General features: G+C 40.5%; 1 protein-coding gene across 6 annotated transcripts in view; it reads right to left on the bottom strand.

Annotated features, from left to right (window-relative positions):
* FRS2 (fibroblast growth factor receptor substrate 2) overlaps window positions 1–23,814 on the bottom strand; it is an 81,029-nt gene that overhangs the window by 26,816 nt on the left and 30,399 nt on the right. For 3 of the 6 annotated variants that reach the window (XM_073327808.2, XM_073327805.2, XM_073327803.2), the window contains one exon: window positions 10,155–10,232. The exons of the other annotated variants lie outside the window; for them this stretch is intronic. The gene's annotated coding sequence lies outside the window, so the exon portion shown is untranslated. The remainder of the gene's footprint in view (window positions 1–10,154; window positions 10,233–23,814) is intronic. 6 annotated transcript variants of the gene reach the window in all.

A 23,814-nucleotide genomic window follows, 5' to 3' on the forward strand; every position in this document is an offset into this window, starting at 1 on the left:
ACATCAAGATGCTTGATCACAGCCTTTGATAAGCCAAGAGACTACCTATGCTTGATCTTAGCTCTGAGGAGCTGAGAAGCAGGAAGGCATTTTGAGGCACTAACAGGGCAGACAGTGACAACTCCTCACTGGGCTGGACTGCACCCCAGAATGTGACTTGAATTCTGTGTAGCTTGAAAGCTTGTGTCTTTCACCAACAGAAGTTGATTCAATAAAAGATATTACCTCACCCACCTTATCTCTCTAGGAGAATGTTTATCAACTTCTTAGAATGAGCACCTGTAATTCTTTCCTATCTGTTTCCCAGCTGACTGATTAGGCAGCACTGGATATTTGTTCAAGATGGGTCCCTGTTGCAGTATTGGGTGGGAAGGGCAGGGGTGGGATCTGAGACGAGGTTCCAATGGGTCAGGTCTAAGAACCAAGCCGTGAGGCTTAATGAGGTGTAATCACTATAGTCTGCTCCTTCACAATCTGTGTTACCATTTTGATCCTCAGTGGCTGCAGGGAGTTGGGGTTAGGAAGAAAACAAAAAAAAGGAGACTTTTAGCCCACTTTCAAAGATATGGGGACCACAGCCTCCGCTTGTGAGTGTGCATCTCACATGGTACCTCTTGGCTTTCCAAATGGAGTTGGATGCAAACGGATTCACAAATAGGCTTTAAGTCTGACCCATGAGGCACAGAAAGGCTAGCTGTTGTAAACTGCATTCCTTTGGTTCTAAGTTCATCTTCAGATGCTAACTTTCCTTCTTTGTGTAGAACCATGGTGGGAGGGAAGGAGAGCAAGCGAGCATGCACGCTTGTTTCTGCCAAGGGCACAAGCAAGAATATTTCTCCCAGCAGGGCTGAAGATCTTCAGCCTTTGCAGGCACATACAGACTGTTTCCAAAGAATCAAAAATGCTGGAAATGCAGGTGTATGCTTGACGGCTCACAGAACGAGACAGGTTATACTCTATATCTCGTCTCTGGGCTATATCCCTCTCCCAAGTCAATGAGGGGTCCAGCTATGTTCCCTTTACATGGGATCTGCTATCTGTGCAGATGACAAGTTCCTCCAGACTCAACATCAGGCAGCCGTTAAATAATATTAAGAATGAGTTCATTGAGATACCAATACTGGATCTGGACCAAGAACTTTATATACTATTTTGCTGCAATTGCTGGCTGGAAGCAAAGCAAGAATTGTGCCAGGCATACGCACAAGACCAACTAGCCCAGGAGCTGAGTCAGATTTTTCCTATGAGAAATGTGCTAATGTTTGGCAAATAAGACACTATTTTCTTTTCTCTCCCTCCTGCCTCCCCGAAATAAAGAGATTGTCCCGGACAATAACTTAGATGCTGGAGTTTTATGAGGGCTGTAATTGGCTCTTCAAACCTGTTTGCTCAAAGCCATGTTTCTGATGGCTTTTTAGCAATGGTTGCTGGGTCCAGTGTAATATGACAAGAAGGCTGTCCAGACAAGGGTAAACATGTATCCCTTTCACTTGAAGGAAGGGATGAATTGTGAATATCCATGTAGACGTTACGAGTCCAAAAAGGGAATACTTTGTTGTAGCAGAGACTAAGTATCTCTGGGTGAGTCTCCCCAATCACATCTTCAGTAGATCTCTGGGAGCTTTATTTTCACATTCCAAAGTCTTGGAAAGAAAATGCTGCAATGATGGATTTTAGTATTTCTAACTGGAATATATGATCTCCTTCTGGACTTTCTGAGGAACCAGAGATCTAAAATTTGTACCACAAAGAATCTTTTACTTCTTCCAAAATATTCATCTCTCACAGAACTGGTTCTTATTGTTTCAATGTGTGGGAGATGGACTATGCACGCTTCATCTTCTGATGCTATAAAGGTTCTTGCTGATAGTGCGGATTTATTTTAATTTACTGTGAGTAAAGGATAAACTTCTCCCTAGGACAATAAGTGAGTTCTACTGAATATCCTTCCCTGATTATCTCAAGCTCCTATTCTCTGGAGGTGATTCACTTCTAGATCAGGGCCCACCCTGAAGCATCCCTGCTCAGGGGAGGGAGTTCTTCCCAAAATTGGGAAACCCAAAAAATAAGAAGCTTTGAAGGCTGGATGGTTTTCCAGAGAATCCCAGTCTTGGTCTTCCAAGTCCACGAGAGAGAACGACCGCTTCCCAATTTGTAATATCCATGCTGGAATCTGGAGGAGGATTGGCTTCAAAGGAAATACCTGCTGAAATAAGGTAATTTGAAGTGTCTCTCACTGGCAAGGACTTAACCCCTTGTCTAAAGTCTCAGCGTCTGCTTTGCTTCTATGCTCCCAAAATGCTTACAACAAGATATTTGGAAGGGTATCAGAGTTTAGCCTGTAATTCCAGTTTCTTCAAGTGCAGCCATAGCTGCCCCCGGGACACAACTTTGAAGCTTTGAATGTTCAGCAAGTTAAAGACATAAGGTGGATGACGTAATCTCTTTTATTGGACCAACTTCTGTTGGTGAGAGAGACAAAATTTCGAGCTTACACAGAGCTTCAGACCAATAAAAAGATATTACCTCACCTACCTTGTCTCTCTAATATCCTGGGACCAACATGGCTACAACATTACATACAGCAAGTCAGAATCAGGTGAAGCATCAGTCCTAAAAAAGCTAATAAAGAAATCTAGTTTAGAATAGATTGTTTTTCTTTTTCCCCTGCATGCTCACAAGCTGCTAACAGTTAAGCATAGACCTCCACAATAAGACTACACCCAGACGCTCAGGCTGAGACTACTGTATCCAAGTTTAGTCTGAGTGATTTTATTCTCATCTGTGGGTTTAGCAAGATTACTCTCTTCAACTGGTATGATTATGCCCTTTAACAAAGTCACAACAGGCTTAACCTTAGGCAGACTAATGAAGACTTTAGGTAGGGAATTGCCACTCCATCTTAAAATCACACCCTCAAATAAGGGGATGAACAACATGGCTCTTCAACTTTGCAAGTTATTTTGTTTGTTTCATTTTCTAAAAATCCATAAGCACTTGTGAAGTTAGATCCTCTCCCTGTGCAATTTGTGCTTAACTATGGAAAGCTTAGTCAGTCTGAGCATCTTGCTCAAAAGCCTCAACTTTAGAGATTTCTCCTAGAGACCTAGATGGGACACTCATGAGACGTGTTACGACTTTGCGGTTTCCTTTTAAGATCTGATTGTGAGAAACACTCTTCACCAGACCTTGGATCAAACCTTCAAGAGAAGTGGGGAGAAGCCCTCTGAGGGGGAAAGTGCGTTATCAGAGAGATTGAAAGGACAGTCTGCAGGCATATATCCCTCATTTCTCTACAAGGAAAAAAGAGTAGCCACTTTATGACCTCCTGTGTGAATTCTGGAGGATAGAAGGGGAGATATAGCAGGCTCATCTCCCAAGGAGGGAATTCAAATCATTTTACCCTGTGCTCCTTGCTGCTGGGTCCAAGCTAAGCAAGAACCGACTGCACAGAATGAGGTGTGAGCTGAAGCCACTGGAGACAAGGGACCCGTTGGTATCAGGGAGGCGACAGGAAATGAGACAGCTGTGGCCTTGCAAGTAAAATAGCTTGTGTGAAAGGGGAGATGCTTTGTAGCCTTCTCAGCCATCTCACAGTCCACACCTACTAACTGGCTTGAAACAGGAATTTCATCCTCCTGATTGTCATGGGGTGAGACCATGCCTTACCCCAAGATTCAGGAGTCTCCAGTGAAAACTCTCAGCCTTCAGGACAAGCAGAAAAGAAAAGGGATCCCATATTTTGGGGAAGGGGAAAAACTTACCCCCAAGTTTGACACTGATTCTGGCCTGGTCTCCATGAAAGAAGCTTCCATGCAGTCTGCTCAACTGTCTTGACATGGCCTTGGCCACGTGCTTGCTGGGAGCTGAATTCCTGTGGCCTGCTGTCTGCCATTTCTGGAGAGGGTGAGAAGGCGAGGTGCTGTTCTCCAAACCCTCCTCAGAAAGCCAACCTAATTTTTTTTTTTAAGTTTAGTCTTTTTGAGGAAAAGCCTCAGAGCCATTGAAGAATTTGAGACACACTTGTTGATAATCTTTTAAGAATCCTGCAGAAGCTTCTGCAATAATCTCATGTGCACGCAGCTTGTAGGCAGACAACTCTGGAGCTCAGCCTTAGAGCAAAGGCTCTAGTTGTCATGGAGATGGTGAACACCCCACTTTGAAAAATGATATGGAGGGGCCCGAGAATGGACCATTTTTAATACTTAATATTTAACTCTATTATTGAGAACTCAAATTAGCATAGCTCTAAAAATGACAACCCTATTGCTGCTTGGACACTGCCTCTTATAGAACTCTTTTAAAGACCAGTATGTTGAAAAAAGGGCTTATTCTCTGCCAAACAATTCCTGCATAAAATATTCTTAAATGTAGGTATCTTATGCATGAAAACATTACATTATAGTCCTTGCCCCCTTTTTAGTCCCCTCCCCCATTCCTCTTCAAGAACTAACCTTACATGGGGAAAAAAAAAAAAGAGGGAAGAAAGTGGATTCCTTATTTCAACTAGAAAGCAACAGAAGTACCAACTCAAGAATTCTATTCACACTACTTCCCTATTAAAAAAAAGAAAAAGGTGTGCGTGCGAGTGCATCTTATCCTAGACCTCAGACAATTAGAATTAATTCACCAGCTCAAATTCAGAATGTTGACACTAGCTTCCATAATCAACTCTTTGGAAGCAGAATTGGTTTTCTGCTCTTAACCTTCAGGAAACTTATTTTCAAGTAGTGATTCACCCAGCCCTCAGAATACATCAGTGGTTCTCAATTAATTTACCATTGTGGGACTCATCCAATACTACCTGTATGGCTCTGAGGACGTCACATGGGCCACAGCTGTGTGCTGATTCGGCTGCAGGTTTGGAACATCTCTTCAGTTCAACCACTATCACTACCGTCTGTCTACAACCTAAGAGTTTTCACAAGATATCTGATGGTAGTAGCAGCACATCCAAGATGACAAGAAATACACTTCTACCGTACTTGGATGATTGGCTTCGGAGAGTGAAATCCCCACTGTTGTCCCACCTTAACGAGCTTCTCATATACTTCTAAAATCAGTTTTCTAACAGTAAACTAGCTGTGATCTCAAGAATATGGAATCTCACATCACTAACAGCAACATTTACTGATTCAAATCACCACTAGCTGACTTCCTACAACACAGTAATTAAATTTGAGAGCAAGAGGTTTTTTGTTTTGGCTTTGGATTATGTAATAGGTCATGCCTAAAAAAAAAGATTTTTTTTTAAATTATCTAGAGGTTAGTTACATTGTAATTGATTTTCCTTCAGTTTTGACATCTCTTGTTTTCATCCACAACTGTCGTAGACTTTTTAGTCATTAAGATTACTTGCTATTTGTTTAGTTACATCCCTTTTACTGAACCTTGTTTAACACCAAATTCTTTTGTGTTGCAAAAATACTTAAGTAGCATATAAGGAGTGTATTTTATAAAAGTCAACCTACATACTTAATGAAAAATACTTGAGTACTGGGTGCTCTCACAGAGCTAAGGAAAAAATGTGTTTTTAAAGGATTGAGTTAATGAGTTATGAAATCCGCATTTCAAACATTCCCCTTTTAAGGTACATTCAGTTTGCCACAACAGTTGCCATATTATACATGGAACAAATTTACAGTTGCACAATTTGCACAGACTACATCTTTCTTTATCCCAGGGTAGCCTTGTAGCAGCACCACATGATCGCATGACCATAAACTCAGTTGCAATTCCCTGTCCATGGGGCTTCTCCAGAGCTTCCAGTTTGTTCAGTATGCAACAGCACACATTTATTTTCAGTATTTTACACCAGTCCTGCCTTCTTTACATTGCCCTAAGTTGACGGATGGACTATAAACTGACAATGTTGGTTTTTCAAACTTTTAATGCTATAGGCCCAAGCTATATTAGACGCGGAGGCCTCATTTTGACAGGTGTCTGCAGTCATACACCAATAGCCTTTCAGTGAACCATCTTTGCATCTCAGGTTGGTAAAACAAACATGCCTTTACTGAGGAGGGTTCCAGAGTATGGAATCTACTATACCCTGAAATTCAACCCAGTACTTACTTCACTTTTTTTTTTAAATGCCTAAAATATTTTTATCTGACTGCAAATAGTGTAAGTTGTCATCTCCTCCCTTAGAAAAGAACAATCATAGTTGGCCCCACATCTGTTATATTTCTCTCATTCCTTTCCCTCCAGCAACTTTTAATTGCCTTATTTGCTTTTTATTTGTTTGACTATTATGATAGTGGTTAACATTGTCTTTACTTGGAACCCCAACTTTATGAAACCTAGATGGGACAGATTTATACCCAGAGTCCATGTGCTTTAAGGACCCTCTTACCAAAAACAGCCCAATGAAAAAAAGTGCAAACTCTGTAGTGTCTGGAGAAAATACAGCCAGGCTTCTATGTAATTTAAAATAAATCTTGTAATTTTCCTGACTCCCACCAAAATCACTGTTCCACTGTGGCATTTATCAATATTCAGTGAAACGCAGGGTTTCCACTGAAATACTGACACCTCAAAGAAGGTCTGCAAAATGAGGGGCTGTACTGTGTGACTACATTATGTCAGATTCCTGCTATATAATGCAGCAGATAGGCTGCATGGGAATCCACTCAGTTCTCTGGGCGAGAAACTAGTGTTCTAAATGCGGACGTTTTTGGGTGGCCTATACAGAACACAGATGCATGTTCAGATAGAACTGGAAAGCCCTCCAGACACTAAGTTAGTGTCAGCAATTGGATAGACGGAAACAGATGGGAAACCTACCATATAGAAAAAAATGCTATTGAGTAAAACAAAGGGAGCAGCCTTTAAGAAGCACCTTATTCCCTCCAGAAGATAAGGTGACAATGCAATCAACCCTCTGAACTTAGTTGATGTCTATCTTACTTGTTGGCACTAGATTCTTTCTCTAGGCTTCAGCTGAATAATTTAGTAGTAGACACTGTGGTAGAATAAAATGTGAAAGAAAAGAAGGACCATTGGTTGCTCAGATGTGGCAAATCCTATTAAGCCTAGTATCCTATTTAGACTTAAGTAGTTCTTACTTTGACCTTTGTCTTTTTTCTGGCTCGAGTGGCTTCCTAGAACAGAGGTGGGCAAACTATGGCCCGCGGGCCCGTCCTGCCCGGCCCTTGAGCTCCCAGCCCCGCCGCTGCTGTCCCTCCTCCCCCGTAGCCTCAGCTCGTCACGCTGCCAGCGCTCTGGCCCGCCACTCCTCTGGGCAGCGCAGCTGGCTCCGGCTGGGCGGCGATCTCCTACTGCTCTGAGCAGCATGTGAAGGTTGCGGGGGGGTGGGTGGGTGGGGGGTTGGATGGGGCAGAGGTTCTGGGGCAGTCAGAGGACAGGGGGCGGTTGGATAGGCGTGGGAGTCCCGGAGGGCCTGTCAGGAGACTGGGGACGGGGGGGGGTGGATAGGGGTAGAGGCAGTCAGGAGACGGGGGGGAATGGGTTGGATTGGGGCGGGGGGGTGGCCAGGCTGTTTGGGGAGGCAAAGTCTTCCCTACCCAGCCCTCCATATAGTTTTGCAACCCCAATGTGGCCCTCAGGCCAAAAAGTTTGCCCACCTCTGTCCTAGAATGATGCCAAATTCTTTAGATTATTTTCTACAATTTGTGGTGTAGAAGTCTGAAAAAACAACAGTATCGATTTAGAGTCCATTCACCACTTTAGGGCAATATAAAGGCGGCAGGGCTGGTGTAAAATGCTGAAAATAGGTAAGTGCTGTCACATACTGCACAAGCTGCAAGCTCCGGAGAAGCCCTGTGTAAAGGGGACTGCAATTGAGTTCACGGTCATGAGAGCATGTGTTGCTGCTATGAGGTTATCTTGGGATAAGGCATCACATGCAACATCTCTTCTGTATCAAAATTTTGCTTCAAACCAGTAATTGCTGGCTGTGCAGGCAAGCCTCTTGGAGCTGGCCCACAGGGGTGAACTTCTTAAGAATTAATGAGGAAAAACCAGATTTGCGCTTATTAGCCCAGACTGGAAAATTCACTAGGAGTCTGGAAATAGAACAGAGAAAAAGTAACAGGTTTCAGAGGAGGAAACTTCTCCCATGGAAACAGAGTAGTTTAAAAAGACAGAAACCCTTGAAAGAAGATTCAGAAGGGTCATGATGTTCTTTCCCATACATCCCCACGTATGCAGCCTTTCTTCAAATTAACTGTTTCTTCAAGATGTCTTGCTGAGTCCTTGCCTTGCATTCTCCAGCACATGAAGATCTAACAGCAACTAGCTTCCCATTTTGTCTACTTGAGAGACAGTAGGGGCATTTTAACAGTTAAGAAAGCTGAGTTGGGTCACTGAGCATAATCCTGCACTTTCATCTATCTAGCATCAGTCATAACAAAAAGAGAACAAGTACTTGAGGGGAAAAAAGCAGTGTTGCCAATATCAAACTAAAACAGACCAAAAACTACAGCGAAGGAGATGCAAGTGGGAAGTAACGGTACTGGAAAATTGTTTTGATTGGAGCTGTGGCCTGAATATGAAAGGTGAATAAAATCTACAATCCTGAATGGTGGAGCTGAAGGTATTAAAAAAAGTGTATTTTATATATTTGTCTATGATAAGTGTTTAAGTATAAGAATTTTTTTATAATTAAATTAAATACATTCACAGACTAATTATTCAAATTATGTTGAATTTAGACTGCTTTTCTCTCTACCCCTTGCCCAAAACAAAACCATGACATTTTTATGATAAAACTACAATGAATCTGACTCCTAGAAAAACAAAATTATTGTAACCACACACAAGTGCCAGCACACAGAATTGTAGTTTCTACATACCGCCCACACAGCACTTTTTGAACATGTGATTAGGAGGGCTGATGCATGATCACACTAAATTCCTTCCCTCAGCTCACACATCAAGAACTTGCCGTCTCAGCTGCATTCTTCTTCAAACAGCCACTGTAACCTTAGCAACCCTCTGCTCCTAATATGGACAGCTGGTCCATTTAGAGTCAGCCCTAGTTGGCAACGAAAATGGTTGTTCCCTCAAATTCGGAAGAGCTTGTCCTCTTAATTCCCAAACTACTAATCACAGGGGTTGATTTAAAATTTTGAAACTTGATTAGCACTTTTGTTCAGTTCCAGAGATTTGTGCAGCATTTCAATCTGTTTGAGCTAAAAAAACCTGAGGAGTTATTTCCTATGTATTTTTCAAACATTGTTAATCAAAGTAAGTGTCATAGTACATAAAACACAGTTTGAGAAAATATTTGGGGGAGGGAAGTAAAGAGAACAGACTAAGCTGTAAGGAAAGATCTCTGAAGATCCTACTGTAAAAATAAACTGAAAATCTTGATGTGCCAGTATATTAAATTGTAAAGCTGCAAACACCCAAAGCATTTTTCTCAAAGCTGAAAATAATGATTTTAGTAACCTGCAAGAAGCTATCTACATTTTTGTTCCGTAACTATTCCTGATTAACGACCATTTACAAACACATACTTAACCCATGCAAGAGCAATCACTCGGAAGATGCCTTTGTGCTCTTGTATTCTTGTTAAAAAAAAAAAAAAAAAGGGGGGGGGGGGAGGGTCTCAAGGGGTTGGTATAGGAGTGTGTGGCGAACTGGCCATTGATGACAAAATTTAAGATTAATCTCAAAATACTTCAGGATTAATAAAAACCAAGATTTGTGCACAGCTGAACTTATCAAATATATGACATCTCTTTCATAAGATCTCTCTTACGATTCTTTTTTCCACTCAAAGCGTAACATTTACTCCCTTAATTCTACCACAGGGAATATATACATCAAGTAAGGTAAATACATTCTGGCATATCTTCAGGTGGTAAAAGAGGTAACCATTCTTTTCATTTCAGAATTCCAAGGATTTGAGAGGAGAACTGGATATGAATTTTTCTATTCAATAGCAACGCAGAAGTTCCTCTATGTTAAACACAATTTTCAATCTTCACCAGTCTATTTGTTTAAAATTTTACTTAAATACACAGAGTTTCTATTAAAGTCCTCAGATGACAGCACTCACTCATTTATTCCATCATACTTCAGTACAACATAGGCAATATACTACAGGACAATTTTCAAAGGCCACGGCTTCCCCAGTGGCACAGCACCTTGATTCTGGACTTTATTAATCTACTCTTCTGATTTACCTTGCATTCTATCAAGTTCAGCAGCAATTCAAACACCTTCAGCAGCAACAAACTTTCCATCATTCATCTGTCATCCACCTTGAAAACAGGCAAGAGTTCAAAACAAAATTTAAAAATAGAAATGACTTGGGTAAAATATGCAATAGTAAAAGACAAGGATTACATTAAAAAGGATATACTTCGAACAGCTAGATAAGGATAAGATTAAATATAAAAGTAGAAAATGGCAAGACAAATACTAAGACGGGTCAAGACTTAAAAACTCATTAAAAAAAAGACTATATATAAAGTGTCTCACTGTAAAGCCCAGCCCCCAAATAATTTGTATGGCTCTTTTATGCACCTTCTATTTTTCAGATCCTTTTTAAAATGTAGACACCAGAACTGGACACAGGACCCTACAGCTACTCACATTTATCCACCCAGAGACCACATGTGGAGTCCCCATTTACTTCCTCAGTACAGGACTGGGGAAATAACTACTTGCAGATTGGAGTCCTGTGTTTGTAAAGCACCTAGCACAGTGAGACCCTGATCCTGAATGCAGTTTTTGGATGGTACCACAATACAAATCATAAAAATTAAATGGGATAAAAATAGAAATAATTAAAATAAATCCTATATATGAAGCAGGAAATCTAAATTAATCTTAATGACAAGTTTGTTGTGAGAACTGGGGGAACATGCACAACAAAATTTATAAAATATAATCAATTCATTCCTGTTATTTGATTACACCATTGTAGGCTGCTGGACTGGTCCATCCTCTATGTGAGCCAGGGGACATCAACTCCAAGAGGATTTTGAGCTGTTTAAGCCACACTATTGTCCCAGTAGTTAGACACAGAAGAGACCCAATTAGGTCATGTAGCCCATCCCTCCTTTGTAGCGTAGGATTGTTCTATGCATTCTGTTTTTCAGTCCTCTGTACGCCTAGTTTTAACAGTCTCAATGATCTTTCCACAACTTATTTTGGGAGACTTTTCCATAATCAAATACATCTTTCTGTTAGGAAGGTTTTTCCTAATATTCTGTCTAAATTTTCTTTTGCTTAATTTAGTCACACTATGCCCTGTTTCACTCCTTTGTGCCACTCTGAACAATTTACTCTTTTTTCTTGGTGTTCACATCTTCAAGATACTTATAGACCAATATGTCCAGGTCCACCCCATCTGATATAATTATTTAGCCAGTCCACACCCGTGTAAACTATTTTAATCTTAATTCATAGAACAATCCCTCCAGACCCCTAATCACTGTATTAGTCTCCTCTGAATTCTTGTCAGTTTAAACTATATCTTTCTGAAAGAAGAGGCCAGAAGAGAAACCTCAATGTTGGCTTTTGAGGTTTGTTTGACCAAGGAAGCACTATTAAAATTATTTTAGTTTTGGAAATTCTTGGTCCTCTTCAAATATAACATGATAATTTATATGTAAAGTGCAACATTTTCTCCTTGGAGCTCATGCATCAGGACACAGTGGCTGGTTTAGGTGAATACCTGAAAGAAATAAAGAACTATGTATATGCTGAAGTAATCTACCAGCTAATTCAAGCTACCTAGATATTTTTATGACCTCAATTTTTTTTTCATTTCCCCCATCTGCAGTGAAAGACAATCCTAAATATACCAAAACCATCCAGTTAAAGGTCAACCAACAGAGAATGCTGGTGAGGAAATTAAGACCTTCCTTACACAGGAAAATTTTACCAGGGAAAACAAATGCAGTTAAATAGCTTGTATCCCTGTATGGACAGTATTATTCTGGTATCAGAATTTCTCTTTTCAGTTTAGCTTAAACCCTTTCCCAAGCAAACAACTAAACTGAAAAAAGCCACTCATACGCCAGAAGATGATTATCCACACAAAGGATGATACCAGTATAGGTATATCCGTTTAAATTCAAACCTTAGGTTATAAAGGGGAAAAAAAAAAAAAACATCTTCCTGGCATAGACGAGGGTTGACATATGCTGACTTCCTGGAAGTAAGTTTTAAGAAGGGATAAGGAGAATAAGCTTTTGGCAGACTGTTCCCAGTATAGGGATAGCAGAAATGAACCCATAAAATCAAAGGAGTGGGAGAAAGAAAAGAAGGAAGCAGTGAGCAAAATACAGGGAGGAGGAAGTTATAGTGGAGGTTTATGTGAAGACAAGGAGCATGAATATTCTGCAGTAAGAGAGGCAGTGATAGGATTCAAGTAGTGAGCGCCATGGCTGGAGAAAGGGAAGTAGTATATTATACTTCAGAAGCCGTATTTTAGGTAAACTGTGAGGGAGGAGAGAAAGAAGTAGGGAAAATGGAGGAGGTTACATCTATCAGGGCAAAACAATGGAGCCTAAATTATTGGGGGGGGGGGGGAGAAGAAATGGCCTGCAAAGACTTAAAGAGTGAGTTAGCTCTCCAATACTTTTACGTCAGATGCCTCCCAAACTTGAGCCCACAGCCCAGGCAGATTCTCCAAGGCCACTTGAGTGCCAAATCTCATAATAAAAGTGGCATGAAAAGACTTATTTTTTATATTTTAATGGATGAATATTACTCATCCAAACATTTTTATAAAAATTCTTTAAACTTTGTTTTAATTTTTTGAGCAGAGTCTGCACAGTCTTTTAAAACCACAGTAGATCTTTGGTTTTTTAAATGTTAGTTCTACCCTCTTATTAGAAGATTCAGTAAATGCAGCAGAATTTACCAAAAATAAGGCAGTGTAATTTTGATATGTACTATAAAAAAACCCAAATATCTATGAATTCTTTCAGCATGTTACCCTTCTCTTTCCTTCCATCCATTGGTTCCCCCTCCGTCTGCCAATTGAGAGCCACTGCTGACTTTACCTCAGCACCCTGTACTTATACTAGTTACAACTTGCAGAGTGGTCTTTCCTCTTGTGTACTTCAGTTTCAACTAGCTATATTACATGTATTTCTTTCTATAGTGTCTGTCAGGAGCCAAAAATTGTAAACAGACATTTCCAATTACTGTGAGAAGCCTCAGCTGTCCATGAAGCTTCCCATTGTAGCACTAAGACTTAGAAACTCATTTGCCTAAGTGCCTAATCTCAAGGTTCAAAGCCCCTTGTAACATTTGTAACCCACACAGTTTCCCAGGAAAAACCCAGTTAGGTCATAAGATCTTTAGGTTGAGGGGGACCATACCTGCAATACTATCCCTCCTTGTGAAAGCATGTGGAGGCACTCACAGTGTCAGACAGCAGTTCAGAATATTTTCTTTTTTATTGGGTTGGTATGATGCCACCTCAGAGCTTTCATAGCCAAAGGAGAGGGCGGAGGTGATGCCTGCCTGGTGTTAGCTGCCTGAGAAGGGCCTGTACAGCAGACTTTCAACGGAAAGTCTTCCCCACTTAGAAATGTTGAACCCTGGTCACCAGGAAAGACAGCCATGTTTAATTCCATTAGTGACACCACGTTGAATATGGATTGGCGCACACAAAGGAATCTTCTGGCCTAATAAAATGGTGTACAGTGGGACTAGAAAGATAAATGGTGGGCCTCCTACTGCCTACTTGTTTTTCCACACCTGGGTTACTGGCCTTCTCATTACTTCACGGCCAGCCGCTTACAGATTAGAAGGGAAGGCAGACGCTGGGGACAATATCCTGGACGTTAAAGTGTGGTGACCAACAGAGTCAGTTGGAAATGACAGCCCAGTAGTTAGCCTATGGAAATCCACAGAAGCGGCAGGTGATGACAGCCCAATATTTCCCCCCATCCCTCTATTACATTTTACTAGAGAAAATGAGGAGGGGTATATAAACTATTGTTTAGGACAGCTGCAGATGACCTGACCGTGGTTAAAACGGTACTCTGCTGGCCTTCCTCCCCAAAGGAAGAATTTTCCTATGTATATGTATGCACATATGCCACAGAAATAATCTGGTCTTTTCTTCATTTATATTCCATGTTACACTCCATGAAGGTGAACAATGTAACCAGGTGCTGCGAATCATTCACCCAACTGCACTGTGAGAAAAGGGAAATTCAGCCCTGGCAACCAGCTGCGAATTAATCAGCCAAATTATTGAGCCAAATAGTCAGAAAACTGAAATAAAGTTTAGCGTTTTCCTTAGAAAAAGCGTTGAAGCAGAGAGATCTGCTTGTTTGTGCCTGTCACTGTGGAGGCAAATAAAGCTGTAGTGAACTACTGTGGTAGGACATTCAAATGCTGTCAATTCTGACAGATTTGGTTCTGTCCCTAAGTTGCAATACCCATTGTAACAGAGCTGCAGACCTTAGCATTAGTGTGCATCACCACAAGTTACTAAAAAAATAAAGGTTTTAGAGTGGTAGCCGTGTTAGTCTATCAGCAAAAACAACGAGGAGTCCCTGTCGCACCTTAGAGACTAAAATTTATTTGGGCATAAGCTTTCGTGGTCTAGAACCCACTTCATCAGATTCATGCATGCATGAATCTGATGAAGTGGGTTCTAGCACACAAACGCTTATGCCCAAATAAATTTGTTAGTCTCTAAGGTGCCACAGGGACTCCTCGTTGTTTTTTAAAGAAATAAAGCAATTCAGGGTTGAGGAAGGGGGTGTGTATACACACACACACACCCCCTTTCATTGGCTGGACAGTCCAACATTCCAAGAAGGTTGCTGCACAGTCCAATACATATTACTATGAGATGCAAAGGTTTCCCGTTCTCAGCTGGTAAAGGACGGGGGGCGGGAAGAAGAGAGAAAAGAGTAGAGAAGAATACGTCAAAAACTGCAAATTAAGAGAAACTTTCATTTGTTGTTTATTCACTTGGACACATGCTATAATCTTGAACTGAAATAACCTTGCTATTCTAATTGACCCAGTTTTATTCTTGACAAGATGGGATTTCCTTATTTGCTATTTTTAAGGGGGTGCATAATAATTAACTGCTCTGCAGGTGAAGAGAAAAAAAAAGCTTGTTTTTCTAACAATATTTCATATGGATAAAAATTAAATTTGGTAGTGGGTGTTAACATTCTGCAAAATACTTCAAAAATAACGTAAGGTCTCAAAGCCCTCTAATTTCACTCTTCTGCCTTTATTATTAAAAATAAGGAATTAGGTTCTGTGTCTTATCCAATGTTTTATTTATTCTAAGCATTTGTTTATTAAGCAGTTTAAAACCATGTTTTATCCCTCTGTAGAACTATTGTACAGAATGTATATGCCAAAATTAAAACAGATGTACACACATGAAAATTTGATCAAAGTTAGTAATGTAATGTAACTAACAAAATAATGTACAAATTAACAAATAGTAACTTTAGAGAGACATGGTGAGGGAGGTAATATCTTTTATTGGACCTAATTCTATTGATGAAAGACAAGCTTTTGAACTACACAGAGCTCTTCTTCAGGTCTGGGAAAGGTACTCAGGCCTGGTCTACATTCCAGAGTTCGGTTGACGTAAGTCAGCTTACTCAACCTAACTATGTAAGTGTTTACACTAGAATGGTGCTCCCGCCGATGTAAGTTGCCCACTACATCAATCTAATAACTCCATTTCTTTGAGAAGCGTAGTGCTTAGGTCCACGTAGTTCGGGCAACGCAGTGTCCATGTAGACCCTGTGCTACTTATATCGCTTGTTGGCTGGCAGCCTGGAGCCCCGCTGCCACCTCCCAGTGAGGAAGGGGAGAAAGCCCGAGCCCGGCTCCCTGCCCTGGCAGCAGGGCTCAAAGCAGGAGCCCCGCCCACAGCTGACAGCTTAAACTGTGAGCCTGATGAGGGGCAGGGCTCAGCTTCACAACAGGGAGCCCACTAGCAGTGAAACTGTCATTCTTGTCAGTTTCATAGCTGCTATTTAGCATTTGTTGTGGGACTCCTGCTGTCGGCCCATGGCAGCCAGCCAGAGAGGACATGCTAAAATAGTACAAAAATTAGTTTACAAGCACCAGCTAAATAATACAGCCAGCGTTCAAGTTTATGTTCTATTCACTTAATATAAGTAAGCAAAGAGACAACTCATTGCATTCTGTGTCAGCTGTAATATCTAAGATATTTTCATATGGTAGCTGTAGATAGAACGCATTCATTTAGAGGTTACAAAAGCACAGATGCTTACAGCATGGTCCACATCAGATAATCAGTTACTGCAGACACCAAAAAAGGCACTTCTGGCTATCAAAGCCACTTGGAATTCCAGGAACTAATAGGGATCCAGTAATACCCTGAAATTATGCTCTTCATTGACTAGGAACAGGCAAGATGCCTCAATCATGAAGGCAGTCACCATTCATACCTACTCACTACTTCTCTCAAACAACCAGCATCATCTCAGTCTTATTAGGACCGACTCCCAGCCAGCTTATTGAAACCCAAGCCCCAATTAAACCTAATTATCTTATACTAGCCAGGAGGGCTACGCAAATAATTCTTAAGTACCTGACCAAAACATTCTACGAGCACACCTCAGAACAAATTTGTTCCTTCCTGGCTTATACTCATAACATCCAGGCCTAAAATAAAGAAACAATACCATTATGTTCATTTTAAGGAGTACCATAAACAAATTGCCCCCCACTGGACAACATCACAACAGTATTATTCCAACCCTCCATACATAACAATGATGTATGGAAGATGCCATCACACCATCTTGTACTACAATGAAAGATGCATTCACAATGACACTAGATTCAGGTGGTGCAGAACCAGTAAGGAAACTCGGGGGGGAGGGGAGGGATATGAGATAACCTTTTCCACTGCAGTTCCTGATTCATGAAAAAAACATTTAAAAGCTGAAATTTAAGCCCATAAGAGAAGAATTTTTGGACTAATTAATTATTTACTTGTATACAGAGTAGCTGTTCTCTGATTTGCATGGTTTCTAACAAACAAAACAGTAGTCTGAAAAAATCTGGATCATGGGACAGGCAACACTAAGAAAAACAGTGAAGTACAGTTTTCTAGTTAGAACAGCACTTATTTTCATATTCAATCCAAAGAACATCTAATTAGATGGCAATTGGCTAAAACCAGCTTATTTAAATATGATTATGACTCAAAAATAGCCTTTAAACATATTCAACTATGCAGCCAATTTAGGTTGCATAGAAGGATTGAAGAATCCTTTTATAGTCCCAAGCATAAAAGAAAATGATGCTCATTTTCCTCAGTCCAGCAGTTTGAAAGTTCAAAAGGTAAGAAAAGTTCTGCATGAACACACACAAGTTACTTAGAAAAATAAAGCTTTAATTATAACTGGCATTTCTTAAGCCACTACTCAGAGCAACTCTATGGTTAAGAGGTGACATCATTCATGTGTCTGGTGGTGTGGAAGCCCAGAATCAAAATGTAGGCCAGATTACAACATTCCACAATACTGGTTTAATAATAAATTATTATTGTTTTTATTACGGCACTCCCTAAGGGGCACCCAAGAATGGGGCACTATGGTGCTAGGCACTGTAGAAACACAATGCTAGAAGACAGTCTCTACCCCAAAGAGCTTAGCTGTTCCTTATCCTACCATCTGGAGTCTCTAGCTGGCTCCTCTCTACAAACCTCCCCCGCCCCTCCCAATCTCGATTGTGGGGTGGAGGGGAGGCACCACCTGGGTCCTAGAGCCACCATAGTATGTGGGGGTCTCTTCAATATAGTTCTGGGCCCAGAGGGTACTGGGAGAAGAGATGGACCCAGTTAACCAGAAGAAAAAAAAATCCTAAAATAAATTTAAATATCAAATCTGCATGGATTTATGCATAGAATCCTACCAAATTCACGGCCACGAAAAACGTGTCACAGATCATGAAATCTGGTCTTGTGCGTGTGCTTTTACACTTTACTATACAGATTTCACAGGTGAGACCAGCATTTCTCAAATTGGGGGTGCTGATCCAAAAGGGAATTGTGGGGGAGGTGGGTCACAAGGTTATTTTAGGGGTGTTGCAGTATTGCCACTCTGTCTTTGGTGCTGCCTTCAGATCTTGGCGACCGCAGAGCAGTGACTGTTGGACGCTGCCCAGCTCTGAAATCAGCGCCCCGCCAGCGGCAGCATAGCAGTAAGGGTGGCTATACCATACCACATGCTGCTGCCTTCAGAGGTGGGCAGCCGGAGAGTGGTGGCTACTGACTGAGGGCCCAGCTCTGCAGGCAGCAGCACAGAAGTAAGGATGGCAATACCATACCATGCCATCCTTACTTTATGCTGCTGCTGGCAGCAGCTCTGCCTTCAGAGCTGGGCTCCCAGCCAGCAGCTGCCCAGAAATAAGGGTAGCAATAGTGCAACCCCCCTTACAATAAGCTTGCGACCCCTACCCTCCACAACTCCTTTTTGGGTCAGGACCCCTACAATTACAACACCATGAAATTTCAGATTTAAATAGCTGAAATCATGAAATTTACCATTTTTAAATCCTATGACTGTGATGTTTACTGAAGTGTACCGTGAATTTGGTCGGGCCCTATTTATGCAGGATTGACAAAGTCAATACACTAATTTGCCTCTTCAAATCCCCTTTTCTTTTGCATCAAATTGAACCTTCACACATCATACTCCCAGTTCCAAAAGGCGCTAAAAATCATGAGTTTGGTTTAAAACAATAAAATTTGGGGTCTTTTTACTTACCATCTGTTTTTTGAGCCTTTACGGTCACATTTTCAAGTTTTTCCTCTGCAACCAGGAGAGCTAGATATTTTCTTTTAAATGTATGTTGAGATTTTCATGTAATCAATTACATGATTCCAGGAGCTGGGGCTTTAAGAAAAATACCAAATATTGCAAGAGTTGGCAAAAGTACACTCCACCGTCGAGGCCCAAACCTTATTTGCTTCCACTGCTCATATGTCTCTTCCTATGAATGTATGATAAATGCTTTGCTATTTTTGGTTGCTGTCTTGATGAAAAGGGGAATAGAATTTATATTTAAAAACTTATTCTCAAACAAGTTTCACACTTCATTCATAATGATCCTTTCATCTTTTGAATTTTGAGCCACGGGAATGAACAAAGTGGGTGCAATTTTCTTTTATGACAGTCACTTTCTAGAAAATTTAGAGGTTTCCAATTAAACAAGCTTTTTTTGAATAATAAATCGGTTACATATTAAGGGCATTATTAAAAATTGCCCCAAGTTCCACACAAAATAGCTCCCACAGCTTCAGCAATGTGATCGTATGACTGAAGACAAAGGGTTTGGAGCAAAGCAGATGCCAGACTTTTGTTTTAATCGACTCAAGACCTAACACACTGGTTTAAAATATTTTTAGTGGTAAAAGTATTTTTTAAAAAAAGCATAAGCCTGCATATATATATATATACACACACACACACAAAGTAATAAGTGTTTGCACTGCAGTCTGCTCAAACAAACAAGTTCAAATGCGCCTAACATTAACACACCCATTTAATACCAGCATTTTTTTTTAATTTAAAACTAGATGACATGGTCCAAAAATTATACTAGAATTCAGTTAGCTATACATTAATTCAAGAAAAGAAATATACAAAGATAAGATCCAAAAGAATGCTAAACATAAATCAAGTCAAATTTAGACAAAATTCAGACTTCAATTTAGAAGTTCAAGAGTAATTGTCTTCTATATATACACACTATTCTAGGTGAGAAAGCATAGCAGCAGTATGCATATATTATGAATTACTGTTAATGTATGTATTACTGTAGCACCTCGGAGTCCTAGTCCTGGACCAGGACCCCACTATGCTAGGCATTGTACAAACAGAACAAAGACTGCCCCTGCCTCAAGAGCTTACAATCAAAAGTAGACTCACTCATTGACTTAGGGCTTGTCTACATCACCCATGTGAAAAAACACCCCCTGAGCAACATAAATTACACCAACAGAAGCGCAGGGTGGACAGTCGTTGGGAGAGCTTCTCCTGCCAACATAGCTACCATGGCTCATGGCGATGTGTTATTATGTCGACGGGAGAGCTCTCTCCCATTGGCTTAGAGCGGCTACATGAGCCATCTTACAGCAGCACAGCTGCTCTGCTGTAAGCTCGCTAGTGCAGACAAGCCCTTAGCTTCTATCTTTATTACCATTTCTGAAATAAAGCTGTACAGTTAAAACTAAAATTGTTTCAATTAAAAGAAATTTCTTGTCATTATTTTAATATCCACACCTTTTCACACTCCAGAACATTTTTCAGTCCACCGGGAAAGCCAGTGATATTAAATATAACTAAGACCATGAGAAACCAGGAAGGGCTTTGCTCTTTTAACGCATTGTTTATTTTTGATGGGGAGATTCTGATCAAAGTAATCAAATTAGAAATGGAAAGCATCACCATGGATCTTATATCAGTTTACTGATCATGTGCTAACTGGAATAGGAAAATGTGTTTACTTATCTCAAAAATCCCTTTCTTCTAGTAGGCAGATCCACAGACACTACTTTAGGTAGCTCTCAAGGGAGACATCTGTAGGTTACTAGCGTGGTGCTAAGCCTCACTCATTGATGACTCAGTGCCACAATTGTGAAAGCTAGTATATCTTATGTTATGACAGATCAAACATTTAACAGAATTAACTGGTTTTGTTTGTAAATAGAAGGCTCTAATGAAGAGACAGGAAAACTAAACTCAAAATAGAGACAGTTAACTAGATTTCTCTCTCTGCTTTTGATAGAGGTACCCAGATCTAGTGGTCCATCTATTAGAACAAAGGACAATTTAGGTAACATGTTTTACCATTCATCAGCAAATATAGGTTCAGAGATCCTAAAATCAAATTTAAACAGCATTCAAAATACAGATAGTGATTTTAACTGGAATAATTAGCTGACTTTAGTAACTATGTACACTAATCTAACAGCAATTACTAGGGACCCACTGCATGTAGCCTTTTCCAGCTGAACATTGTCAAGTGAGAAATGTACATTGGTTTTGTATTATTTTGTGAAGGAGGGCAATAACGATTTATAGTGTCTTCACAGGAGATGTACAATATTATAGCCCATGTGAATGTCACCAGTATGAGCAAATGAGCCCTAAATAAGATGTTGGCAATAGATTTCTAGATTTAGAAATCTAGACAGTATTGCCAACCCCAAATGTTCAAATGTGTTAGAAATGGAGACAGAGCTGCTCCTTTGCTTACACCCCATGGCATCACGGTAGCACCTTTAAGAGTAAGCGTCATTTAAAAACACAAATAACTAAAAACCAAAACACTATGTTTTCTAAAAAGACAACTATGACAATCAGGGTACAGACACCAAGGGGAGATCAGAAGGTTTAAATCCCCAAAAGTAAGCAGCTAAACCAACTACTTTACTGTAAAAGTACATCAAGTAAACTCTTATGAAAGCTTGTAATGCACAGAACTTAACAGTCATTATGAGATATGTATACAGATGGTGTGAATGTATGTGTACCCCCCACACACACACACCTGTAATGGTAACTGTGATACAACTTCAGCATCACCTCAAAACAGCGCTGTGAAGCAATCAGACAGGGAAGGGCTACCTCTCCTACCCAATGAGACTAGCCGCAAGCACCTAGACATTGTCCAGAGCAGAAAAGAAGAGTGAGGAATCATCAAAGCAAACAGGAACAGCTTGAAACTGAAAAGAAAACCCCAGTCTATAGTGACTAAAGGGGAAAAAAAATGTAAAGCCTTTTAAAATGGAAGGGGTTTGAACTAAAGAGTATCCAGAACTTGGGGGGACAGTCAAGGCAGAAGGTTGTCCATGAACAGTGGATCCCTCTTATAATTAGGATTATGCTATGAAACTACTTTAATGCAATAGGTAACTCTTATTAGAAAAGTGATTTTATCTAATATGAAATTGTAAAGCCTGAGATTGCATCTTGAACATTGACTTTATGCATAAATGTATATGTTTGTTTTTCCTCATTATTTCATCTCTGAATCTGTGGTTTTTGTATTAAATTAGGTTTTTGTTTAATTTTATCATAAGCAGGTCTCTGATGTGCAAACTGTGTGGAGTCCATATCCCAAAGTGAACCGATAACTGGGGACTGGTTTCACACCTCTGGGAGGTAACAAAATAGAGAGGAACAGTCCAATCTGGTAATTAAGAACTCAGGAAGAACGTATTTGGGGAAATTAATCGCGGAACACTTACCGGCTCAGGGTGGCGCAGAGGCTTGAGGCTTCCCCCTGCAGCAGGGCCAGCTGGTGCTTGTGGCTCCAGCCCTGGGGGGGGAAAGGGGGGGCACACAGAGACTCAGGGCTTTCTCCACCCTCAGCCCGTGGTGGGGAGAGCAGGCGCTCACAGCTCCAGCCCTGTGGAGGGAGTGGGGGTCTGCCATGGGCCGAATGACATTAACCAATGGGCTAGATCCGGCCCGCTGGCTGTAAGCTCCCCATCTGTTTTAGCCAAACAAGCTAAAGTTCCCCACCCCTGTTTTAGCTCCATAAATGGGTAAATGATTAAATGCAATAGCCTGTGAGAACCAGGAGCTCAGACTATATTAGATAATAGCCCTTTCTGACCTTAAACACTCTGAATCTGACACACAGTCTACATTATTGAAACTTCAATTGTGCTTCATTATCGTGCTTCAAAATGTTTAAAGACCATAAGACAAAAATACTACTGAACTTCTACACGCAGGCTTTTTAAAGAATTCTGATGCATAAAAGTAAAGGCTATCTTTCAAATTTTACCTTGCAAGGTTGAATAGTCTGTGACTACACTGCAACATTAAATTACCTTATATGTTGTTGTGTTCAGTAAGATTTGGAATATCCCACCGTCAGACTTCTCAGACTGACTAAACATAAAAGTGGCCACTGGACGACCAAATTAAACTGTTAGCTTAGGGGAAGGCAATGTTAGCGTGCATGCATGTATGTATACGTATCTTGAAAGAGTACCAAATATATATTTTGGACAGATTTCATACATAAAGTCTTCACTAAGCAGCAAGGTTATAAAAGTTAAATATATACACTGCATGCCCAAGCCTTTATTTTCAAATTTGCCAATTACAGTGTGTTCAGACAGTAATAAATAAAAATCAAGACTCACTGTAATTACAAATAAGGAAACAGTTTCAAGAAGTGCATATTCCAACTAAGCTATAATATATGTAATAATTGATCCCTTAAACTCAACTATTGAGAACAGCAATCTCTTCAATTTCCTTCTCTTTCTTACCCTTGCCCTATCTATACATGTTTTTCCTCTGTTTTTTCTCAAAAGAGAAAACACACTGTTCCTTCTCCTAAGGGAATTTCCGATTCAGCTGAGTGATACCTGGCAGCAGCAACTGGCTCCCCTATAACAAATGGAGGTTTCAGCAAATCAATGGGATGACGTGCATCAGACTGGTGACTATTTTCGTCGATGAGCTGTGCCAACAGTCAAAATTCCCTGAAAATCTAGCTCCCTAAGGAGCAGCGCTTTCCATCAATCTAAATCTGTTTAACTGGGCTGGCCCATTTTATTGCACTCCTCTCCTCACAACAGGAGTAACCTGTTGCCTTTGACTACCCAGACAGTAAAAGTTTGTTGTATGCAACAGCTGCTGTTAAGCAGGCTGTAATTTCCACTGATGTTAGAAAGGGTTCCATTTATTAAGTTGATCACACTTCTGAAAGTTCACCTTACGTTGAAATAGCAGCACCGAGGAGATTTTATGTGCAATTCTACAGATAAACAGTTGACACAGATATTAAAATTCTATAGTATGCACATAAAAACACTGAAGACCACAATTCTAA

This window comes from Lepidochelys kempii, chromosome 1, assembly GCF_965140285.1.
Source record: "Lepidochelys kempii isolate rLepKem1 chromosome 1, rLepKem1.hap1, whole genome shotgun sequence".
In the NCBI taxonomy this organism is placed as follows: Eukaryota; Metazoa; Chordata; order Testudines; family Cheloniidae; genus Lepidochelys; species Lepidochelys kempii.